This window comes from Enhydra lutris, unplaced genomic scaffold, assembly GCF_002288905.1.
Source record: "Enhydra lutris kenyoni isolate GAN:26980312 unplaced genomic scaffold, ASM228890v2 scaffoldscaffold23, whole genome shotgun sequence".
NCBI lineage: Eukaryota > Metazoa > Chordata > Mammalia > Carnivora > Mustelidae > Enhydra > Enhydra lutris.
The window spans coordinates 28311433-28322883 of NW_019154107.1; positions in this window are offsets into that span (position 1 = coordinate 28311433).

Below are 11451 nucleotides of genomic sequence, written 5' to 3' on the forward strand. Positions count from 1 at the left end.
ACCTGGGAGTGGCTGGCCCGCTCTTGCTCCAGGTCTCGATGAGACATGCCTGCCAACCCACAATTCAAAGAAACAAAAGACTCCAAACCTCAGGAAGGAGGCCGTTAAGGGAACGATCCCTGGAATGGCCTGACAGAGGGACGGATAGATGCACAGATGGCTGTTTGGTCTGCAGATGCAATTAAGAACTCTGATCCTGGGAAACCTGGGTGCTCAGTGGTTTAAATGTCTGCCTTCAGCTTCAGTCATGAGCCCAGGGTGCGGGGATCTAGCTCCGCACTGGGCTCCTTGATCAGCGGGGACGCACTTCTCCCTCTGCCTGCTGCTCCCCCTGCTTGTGCACGCCCTCTCTCTTTCACTGACAAGTAAATAAATACAATCTTTAAAAATAAAAAAAAAAAAACAAACCTCTGGTCCATGCCACATGCTCTGGGTTCATGCTCCAGGGACCCAGGACAGTCTAAGGCATTAGGCATGAGCCTCCCAGTGGACCCCACACTCCACAGAGCTGGGGGACTTGCAAGAGGCATGGGGACGCGAAGGGGTCGGAACGCAGTGGCCAGGGTAGCCGTGCTGCTGAGCGTCCCTAACCAGAAGGTAGAAGCCTCCCCCAGCTGGGGCTCGAAGAATTTCCTTGAGGGAAGCAGTTCCTGGTTTTACCCCAGGATAGCTGAAGTTTTATCTAAAAGACCCATCCTAGGCCTCTCAGAAGCCCCAGGCATCACAGCTTCTGCTGGATGGCGCTGTCTTCCACAGGGAGCGCCTGCCAGGACAGGGGAGGATGTGCCCCCGGGATGACACCCTTGGCAGGGAACGCGGCCCCAGGGCTGAGCAAAACCCCATGCAGCAGATAGACTTCCAGGGTTCAGGCCCAGCCAGGAAAGGCCCACAGCTTTAACAGCTTGATGTAAGGTTGGTGCGGTCCAATCTTGGGGTGACAGAGGGACCTGGGGCAGGGGACATGCGCTACAGAGAGGCCTTAACTGGCTCTGGAAGGAAGCTTGCAGGTGGTGGGGTGCAGGAAGGTGAGGGCAATAGGCTGAAGGGTGGGGAGGAGCGTCAGTGACCCCCCAGTCCAGAGATGGATTTGGGGGCCCCATCCCGAGTACTCACAGACTACCAGCAGCAACCACCCCTCCCTCACTTAACCTACTTTGATGAAGTTCTGGAGTCAGCACTTGATGGACGTGGCCCGGAAGCCCAGCCTGGCCCAGCCCAGGTGCTAGGGTCCCAGACCGGACAGAGGGGTGGGTCCTGCCTTGTGGGAGAATTAACAGGCATTTCTGCGTGATGAGGCTTTTTTTTTTTTTTAAAGATTTTTATTTATTTATTTGACAGAGAGAGAGATCACAAGCGGGCAGGGAGGCGGCTCCCCGCTGAGCAGAGAGCCCGATGCGGGGCTTGATCCCAGGACCCTGAGATCATGACCTGAGCCGAAGGCAGCGGCTTAACCCACTGAGTCACCCAGGTGCCCCCGTGATGAGGCTTTTGAAGAGAGGGTCTGTCAGGGGGTGGGAGTCACAGAGGCAGGAGCGGGGAAAGCCAACAGCTCCCACCTCAGAGGTAATACTGAGCTGGATCTTTTTTTTTTTAAGATTTTATTTATTTGAGAGAGCAAGAGTGAGAGAGAACAAGAGAGAGACAGAGCATAGGAGCAGGGGGAGTGGCAGAGGAAGAGGGAGAAGCAAGCTTCCCGCTGGACAGGGAGCCCGATGTGGGACTCGATCCCAGGACCCTGGGATCATGACCTGAGCCAAAGGCAGATGCTTAACGGACTGAGCCACCCAGGCACCCCACCAAGCTGGATCTTGAAGGGAAATTGCCAGAGCTCAAGGATGAGAAGCGGAGGGCACCCCGAGCGGGGGCATGGCATGGGCACAGGTGGGAAGGTGTGTGCAAAGGGAAACAGAGACGGGAATTAGGTGCGCTCCTGATGACAGGTTCTGTGAGGGACCCAACACTGGGACACAGAAGATGGAGCCTCTTTGGGCTGAGGCCTCACTGCCTGAACCTCTTGAGGGCAACTCAGGTGTGGGGGTTCCCATATCCCTCACCTCAACCTGAAATCTTACTGCTCTACAGAAAGAAAATAAGGCAAAGAGGAAAAGAAGCCATGCTTCAGAGATGAGCACGTGTGTGTCCTGCCGAGAGTTCTGTGGCTCAGGCACAGGGGACCACATGTTGGAGCTTGGCTAGGCCAGAATGGGCTCGGGGATAGGCCCTGTGTCTGCTGGACAGACCTCACCTTGGGGTCAGCCATCATGGTTGTCAGTTTCCACCCAGCTACCGGCCCAGGGTGGGGCTTTGAGGAAGTCACTGTCTGTCTAGACCTCAATTTTTCCATCTGTTAAATGGCATTACTGATGCTCTAGGCTCAAGGCCACTTAATTAGGAATGTGTGCACTAGAGTTTCCCAAGAGGTCTTGAACTTGCAGCAAACTCCGTAACTGCCACGAAAGCCTGCCAACCAAAGACCCCCCAAGGAATACATCTGTGGTTCAACAAGTTGGGTTGCTTGCTTGTTGCAACAAGAGACAGAGCACACTGTGGGCAACGAGGGGATGTCTCAGTCTTAGGTGTTAGAGAGGATTCTTCTAGGATTCGGGCTGGTGTTAGGTGATTTGGTGGCAGGATTGAGGAAGCAGTGCTTTGCTCTGGATTGGAAGAAGGGCGTTCTATGTTCGATAATCTTTTTTTTTTTTTTTAAGATTTTATTTACTTACAAGAAAGAGAGTACAAACAGGGGGAGCGGAGCCAGAGGAAGAAGCAGGCTCCCCACTGAGCAGGGACCCTGATATAGGACTCAATCCCAGGATACTGGTATCATGACTTGAGCCGAAGGCAGATGCTTAACCGACTGAGCCACATAGGCGTCCTTTTGATTGGGTATCTTCATAAATCTTATCTAGAAAGAGAGAAGACTAGAGTGAGGCTAAAGTTGAAACTGGTAAAGAGGAGCCTGAGTGGCCCAGTCGGTTAAGCATCCAACTCTTGGTTTCAGCTCAGGTCATGATCTCAGGGTTGACAGATGGAGCCCCAGTGCAGGCTTTGGGAGTCTGCTTGAGTTTCTCTATCCCTCTGCCCCTCACTGACCCCCCAGCCTGCACTCACATGCGCATGCGCTCTCTTACTCTCTCAAATACATAAATAAATCTTTTTTTAAAAAATAAACTGGTGAAGAAGCAGCCTGTTAGCCAGGTGAGGGGAACTATCTGGTCACTTCTGTGGCTTGGACAGTGCTTGTGTTCTGTCTGTGTTCAGATGTGATTATGGAGCCGTCTCATTTTTTGTCTTGACTGGTTGCGGTTGTGGAGTGGCCTTCTCTGAGGCCAACGTTCTGGGAAATTGTTCGTGTTCAACAGGAGGACACCCAAGGCTGGCTGTGAGTGCGAGGTCAGCTCCTCCATGTGGGTTTTTTTCCCCTCTTCCTGGGTGTGTTTGTAAGGTGAGAGCTTTGATCAGATTTTTCTGGGATCTCCCAAAGAAACAAATGCTTAATCTCTAAAATCACCTATAGTCCAGACAGACTTTGGATCGAAGATACCTGTTCACTGATGGCTTACCACATGTGACCTCAGTGGTTGCCTCTGTGAAATGGGTGGCTTCTAAGACAGCATCACACTGTGTGGGGAAGGGCATAGCCACCCACAGAGGCTTCAACAATGCTGGTGAAATTAAATCACTCTGGAAAAGCCACTTTTTTGAGAAGTTCAATCCCTCAGTCTTAAAACCAACATAGACTATTGAATGGCAGCAAGAAAGTCTGTTTGGTTTCTCTTGTGAATAGTAGCTTTTCTTCTCTGTGTTTTTTTTTTTAAGATTTTATTTATTTATTTGAGAGAGAGAGAGTGAGCTAGCAGGGGGAGGGGTAGAGGGGAAGGGAATGAGAATCTGAAGCTGACTCCACACGGAGCCAGAGCCCAATTTGGGGCCCCAATCCCACGACCATATCATGTCCTGAGATGATACCAAGAGTTGGACGCTTAACTGACTGAGCCACCCAGGTGCCCCTCTTCTCTGTGCTTTTTTAAAGACTTGTATTTTTATTTGTCAGAGAGTGAGAGAGGTAGACAAATGGAGAAGCACGCTCCCCACTGAGCAGGGAGCCAGATGTGGGGCTTGATCCCAGGATCCAGGGATGGTGACCTGAGCCAAAGGCAGATGCTGAACCAACTGAGCCACCCAGGGGTCCATTCTCTGTGCTTTTTTAAATGTCCTTTTTACAACCCAAATGGAGGGAAATACATACTTGTTTCTCTTTTGCCCCAACAATCCACTTCCCAAAATTTGCCCCGAAGATACATCTCCAACACTGTGAAAATATATAGGCACTGAAGCATGATTGAGAACCGCAAAATACTGGCAACAATATCAGTTCCTATACATAGGCAGTGTACTCGAAGATACTGTGGCCCATTCATTCATTCATTCACTCAGCAGAGTCCTACACAGCTCTAGAAAGATCAATGCTATGAACTGATGAGGAGTGATTCCAGGACATATGTTAAGTGAAAAAAGGAAAGTGCACAGAAGCATCTGGACCTAGAGGGTATCATGCTAAGTGAAATGCGTCCCACAGAAAAAGACAAATACTGTATGATTTCACTTATACGTGGAATCTGAAAAACAGAGTAAACAAACAAACACAGAAATAGAGTCATAAATACAAAGAACAAAGTGGTGGTTGCCTGAGGGGTTGGGGGGTGGGAGATGGGTGAAATAGGTGAAAGGGATTAAGAGGTACAAACTTCCAGTTATGAAATAAAGAAGTCACAAGATGAAAAGTGCAGTGTAGGGAACATAGTCAATAATATTGTACTAACTTTGTACGGTGACAGATGGTGTGTTCACTCATTGTGGTGAGCGTTGCACAATGTATAGAATTGTCAGGTATGGGGACGCCTGGGTGGCTCAGTGGGTTAAGCCTCCACCTTCGGCTCAGGTCCTGATCTCAGGGTCCTGGGATCAGCCTGCACTGGGCTCTCTGCTCAGCGGGGAGCCTGCTCCCCCTACCCCGCCCCGCCCTGCCTGCCTCTCTGCCTACTTGTGATCTCTGTCAAATAAATAAATAAAAAATCTTTAAAAAAAAGCATTGTCAGGTATGTTGTACACCTGAAACTAATATAAAATTGCATGTCAACTATGCTTCAGTTAAAAAAAAAGATAAAAGTAAAAGAAAGAAAGAAAGAAAAGTGGGGTGTGTGGCTGGTTCAGTCTGTAGAACGTGGGATCCTTTTTTTTTTTTAAAGATTTTACTTATTCTTTGACACAAAGATAGAGAGCACAAGTAGTCAGAAGGGCAGGCAGAGGGAGAGGGAGAAGCAGGCTCTCTGCTGAGCAAGGAGCACAATGCGGGGCTCGATCCCAGGACCCTGGGATCACGACCTGAGCCGAAGGCAACTGCTTAAACAACTGAGCCACCCAGGCGTCCCAAAACATGGGATTCTTGGTCTCAGGGTCATGAATTCAAAGCCTCACATTGGGTATAGAGCTTACTTATAAATAAATAAATTTTTTTTTTTAAAAAGGGAAGAGTATCTACTGTATGCAACCCTTCATTGTAAGAAACTAGAGGATTTAAGGAAACATGTATATTTGCATATCTTTACAGAAAGAAACTTAGGAAGGATAAACTGTTAAAGTTGGTTGCCTAGAGGGGCTAGGAGGGACCTGGTGAGAAAGAATAGAATGAAGAAGGGATACCTCTCTGAGTATACTTGTAGGTATAGTTCTGACTTTGGAAACCACATTAATGTTTTACATACTTAAAAAAAGAAATATGGGGCGCCTGGGTGGCTCAGTGGGTTAAAGCCTCTGCCTTCGGCTCAGGTCATGATCTCAGGGTCCTGGGATCGAGCCCCACATCGGGCTCTCTGCTCAGCGGGGAGCCTGCTTCCTCCTCTCTCTCTGCCTGCTTCTCTGCCTACTTGTGGTCTCTGTCTGTCAAATAAATAAATAAAATCTTAAAAAAATAAAATAAAAAGAAAAGAAATAAAATTAGGGGTACCTGGGTGGCTCAGTCATTAAGCCTCTGCCTTCGGCTCAGGTCATGATCCCAGGGTCCCGGGATTAAGCCCCGCATTGGGCTCCCTGCCCAGTGGGAAGCCTGCTTTTCCCTCTCTCACTCCCCCCGCTTGTGTTCCCTCTCTCTCTCTGTCAAATAAATAAATAACATCTTTAAATAAATAAATTAGGGGCACCTGGGTGGCACAGTTGGTTAAGCATCCAACTCTTGGTTTTGGCTCAGGTTGTGATCTCAGGGTCATGAGACTGAACCCCATGGTGGGTCCGCCCTCAGCCCAGAGTCTGCTTGAGACTCTCTCTCCCTCTGCCCCTCCTTCCCCCAAATAAATAAATAACTCTTTTTAAAAATTAAAATAAATAAATAAGTAAAATGAACAGGGATGGGGAGGACCCTAAAGAAGGAATACAAACAGAAACAAATAACCTTGACTGTATTTCAAACAGAGCCTCACAGAAGGAGAGCAGGAAGAACTACCCAGGGTAACTTTTAAACATGGTATCCAGGCTAAAGACAAAAGGGACTGTGACAAGTATTGACCCCTAGTTGGTAGACTTGTTTTCCACAATAATATCAGTTAGTGAATCTGAAACTACTGAATGTGTATCTTGGAATTGAGATAAGTAAATTCTTGTGGATAAGGAGAATCAGGATTCTCACTGCTGGAGAAGGGAGTTAAAAATACAGAAAAGGAAAAGTCTAGGATGAACATTGTGGTGTTGGATTGGTATTGTAGATGTCAGTAGGAACTCATAGATTTTAATATATAAGCAGAAAGATAGATGCATGTATGGACTTACATATGTGTATATGGATTTACTACATATATGCATCTATATTTATATCTTACCTTTGTGCTTTGAGAGGGCCTAGAATCAGAAACACTGTTAGAAGCAATGACTGCTTCTAGTGCCCAGATCTTGATTCCCTAAATGCCATTCTCCATTAAAAGGAGAAACAAGGCTTCTTGGAGGGAAATGGCTGACCCCAGGGCCATGACTGTGAACATATAAGATGAGCCTGAAACATCCTGATGTGATCTAAAGGAAAGATGTACTAAAAAATGATGGAGATGGGACACCTGTATGGCCCAGTCAGTTAAGCGTCAGCCTTTGGTTCAGGTCACAATCCCAGGGTCCTGGGATCTAGTCCTGTGTTGGGCTCCTTGCTCAGCGGGAAGCCTGCTTCTCCCTCTGCCTGCTGCTCCCCCTGCTTGTGTTCTCTCTCTCATAAATAAATACAATATTTTTTTAAATGATGGAGATATGTCAAAAGGACACAGGAAACAAGTGGAGGAGACTCTCAGTGGCCAAATCTAGAACAGTTTGAGCATTAAAATAAATAATGAGAGTTCTTTTCAGCAAATGGTGCTGGACAAACTGGATACCTACATGCAAAAAAATGAAGGTGGAATCGTACCTCACACCATATGCAAAAATTAACTCAAAATTGATATACAGGCCTTCTTAGAAGAAAACATGACATTGGGTTTGGTAATGATTTCTTGGATATGATACCAAAAACACAGGCAATGAAAGATAAAATAAGCAATTTGGCTATGTCAACATTAAAAACTTCTGGGTCACCTGGGTGGCACAGTCCGTTGAGCATCCAGCTCTTGGTTTTGGCTCAGGTCGTGATCTCTGGGTTGTGGGACTGAGCCCCACATCAGGCTCCGTGTGGGCACAAAGTTTCTTTTTGGGATGACTGAAATGTCCTAAAAATAGGTTGTGGTGATCTTTACACAAGTTTCTAAATATAGTAACTACCATTGCATTGTACAACTAACATGGATGAGTTTTATAGTCTGTAAATTATATCTGAATTAAGCTACTTTTATAAAGATAGGAACGGACTTTAACCTTTAAATTAAAAGAAGAACCCGTGGGTCCCATACTAATACAAATAAACAAATGAATAAATGAAGACATGGGGAGGAAGAGAAAATTCTTCCTTACCATAAAATCCCAGCTATACATGTAAGAGAAAATCATCATTTGGCCATCATCTTAGTGGTAATTGTTTCAGGTAAGAATCACCAAGGGATGCTAAATTAGTTCGTGGAGGGATGCCTGGGTGGCTCAGTCCTTAAGTGTCTGCCTTTGGCTCAGGTCATGATCCCAGAGTCCTGGAATAGAGTCCCCCATCAGGTTCCCCACTCAGAGGGAAGCCTGCTTCTCCCTCTCCCACTCCCCTGGTTGTGTTCCCTCTCTCACTGTGTCTCTCTCTGTCAAATAAATAAATAAAATCTTAAATAATATAAAAAAATAAATTAGTAAGTGAAGAGTTACCTAATCTCAAAGTATGTCCCTACAAAATACTCATTTTTTAATGTTCTTCATTATTTTTTTAATTTTTAAATTAACATGTAGTGTATTATTCATTTCAGAAATAGAGTTCAGTGATTCATCAATCTTATATAACACTCAGTGTTCATTACATCCCATGCCCTCCTTAATGTCCATCACACAGTTATCTCATCCCCCAAAACTCCTCCCCTCCAGCAACCCTGTTTGTTTCCTAGAGTTGAGTCTCTTAAAGTTTGTCTCCCTCTCTGATTTCATCTTGTTTTATTTTTCCCTACCTTCCCCTATGATCCTCTATTTTGTTTCCTTTTTTAAGATTTTATTTATTTGAAAGAGAAAGAGTACAAGCTGGGGAGAAAGGCAGAGAGAGGAGGAGAAGCAGTCTCCCACTGAGCAGAGAGCCTGATGTGGGGCTTGATCCCAGGACCCCGGGATCATGACCTGAGCCAAAGGCAGACACTTAACCGACTAAGTCACCCAGGCACCCCTTTCTATTTTGTTTCATAAATTCCACATATGAGTGAAATCATATGATACTTGTCTTTCTCTAACTTATTTCATTTAGCATAATCCCCTCTAGTCCCATCCATGTTGTTGCAAATGGCAAGAATTCATTTTTTGATGGCTGAGTAATATTGTGTGTGTGTGTGTGTGTGTGTGTGTGTGTATCACATCTTCTTTTTTTTAAGATTTTATTTATTTATTTGAGAGAGCAAGAGTACAAAGCTGGGGAGAGAGGGAGAAGGAGAAGCAGACTCCCCCTGAGCAGGAAGCCTGACACGGGGCTGGATCCCAGGACCCTGAGATTATGACCTGAACCAAAGACAGCTGCTTAACTGACTGAGCCACCCAGGCACCCCCACATCTTTTTTATCCATTCACCTGTCAATGGACATCTGGGCTCTTTTCATAGTTTGGCTATTGTGGACATTGCTGCTATAAACACTGGGGTGCAGGTGCCTCTTCAAATCACTGTGTTTGTATCTTTGGGGCAAATACCTAGTAGTGCAATTCCTGGGTCATAGGGTAGCTCTATTTTTAAGTTTTTGAGGAATCTCCATACTGTTTTCCACAGTGACTGCCAACAGTGTAAGAGGGTTCCCCTTTTTCTGCATCCTCGCCAACATCTGTTGTTTCCTGACTCGTTAATTTTAGCCATTCTGACCGGTGTGAGGTGGTATCTTATTGTGGTTTCGATATGTATTTCCCTGATACCAGGTGATGTGGAGCAGTTTTTCAAGTGTCTGCTGGCTGTTTGTACGTCTTCTTTTTTTTATTATTTATTTATTTGACAGACAGAGAGAGATCCCAAGTAGGTAGAGAGGCAGTAGAGAGAGAGGAGGAAGCAGGCTCCCTGCTGAGCAGACAGACCAATGTGGGACTCGATCCCAGGACTCTGGGATCATGACCTGAGCCAAAGGCAGAGGCTTAACTGACTGAGCCACCCAGGTTTCCCTGTTTGTACGTCTTCTTTGGAGAAATGTCTGTTCCTGTCTTCCACCCATTTCTTGATTGGATTTTTTTTTGGGGGGTGTTGAGTTTGATAAATTCTTTATAGATTTTGGATAGGAGCCCTTTATCTGATAAGACATTTGCAAATATCTTCTCCCATTCTGTTGGTTGTCTTTTGGTTTTGTTGACTGCTTCCTTTGCAAAACCTTTTATCTTGATGAAGTCCCAGTAGTTCATTTATGCCTTTGTTTCCCCGGCTTTTGGAGTCGTGTTTAGCTAGAAGTTGCCGCAGTTGAGGTCACAGACGTTGCTGCCTCTGTTCTCCTCTTGGATTTTGATGGATTCCTGTCTCACATTTAGGTCTTTCATATAAGATACTCATTTATTTATTTTAAGATTTTATTTATTTATTTAAGAGATGGAGAGGGTGAGTGAGAGAGTACAAGCAGGGGGAGCGGCAGAGTGAGAGGGAGAAGCCGACTTCCCACTGAGCGGGGAGCCCAATTCGGGATTCAAGCCCAGGATTCTGGGATCACAACCTGAGCTGAAGGCAGCCGCTTAACCGACTGAGCCATCCAGGCGCCCCACAAGATACTCATTTAATTACAAAGGGGAAATAGTACCTTTACAGTGGAGAAACCTGGAAGACACCACCTTAATCAAATGATCAAAGCTAACACCAACCATTTTGCCATTAACCAATACTTTGAGCTTCCAGATATGCTGAGAAGAACACAGTCACTTCTGTGGAATTCCTGCCAAAAATGCATAATGCAAATCAAATCCTGAGGAAACATCAGATAAACCCAAATTGAAGGACATTCTTCCAAGGAACTGCCTGCCCCATGCTCTGCAAAAACATTAAGATCATACAAGTTAAGAGAAGACCGAGACATTGTTCCAGATTGAAAGAGATTAAAAAGACCAGATAACAGAATGTATCTTGTGACCTGGGATTTCCTTTAACTATAAAAGGACACCGGTGAAATAGGTGAAGGGGATGAAGAGGTACAAACTTCCAGTTATAAAATAAATAAGTCACAGGGATGAAAGGTATGGTATAGGGGATATAGTCAATAGTAATGTAATAACATTGCATGGTGACGGATGATAACTACACTTAAAGAATAGTCCAATCACTGTGTGTACACCTGATATTAACTGTAACATTGTATGTCAACTATACTTCATTTTTTTTAAAAGGACATTACTGGGGCGCCTGGGTGGCTCAGTGGGTTAAAGCCTCTGCCTTCGGCTCAGGTCATGATCCCAGGGTTCTGGGATGGAGCCCGCATCAGGCTTTCTGCTCAGCAGGGAGCCTGCTTCCTCCTCTCTCTCTCTGCCTGCCTCTGTCTACTTGTGATCTCTGTCTGTCAAATAAATAAATAAAATCTTTAAAAAAAAAAAAAAAGGACATTACTGGGGCTCCTGAGTGGCTCAGTCGGTTAATGTCTGCCTTTGGCTCAGGTCCTGATCCCAGAGTCCTGGGATCGAGCCCGCATGGGGCTCCCTGCTCAGTAGAAAGCCTGCTTCTCCCTCTGTGCGCTCCCTCATCTCCCTCTCACTCTCTCTCAAATAAATAAATAAAATCTTTTTAAAAAGGACATTATTGGGGCGTCTGGGTGGCTCAGTGGGTTAAGCCTCTGCCTTCGGCTCAGGTCGTGGTCTCAA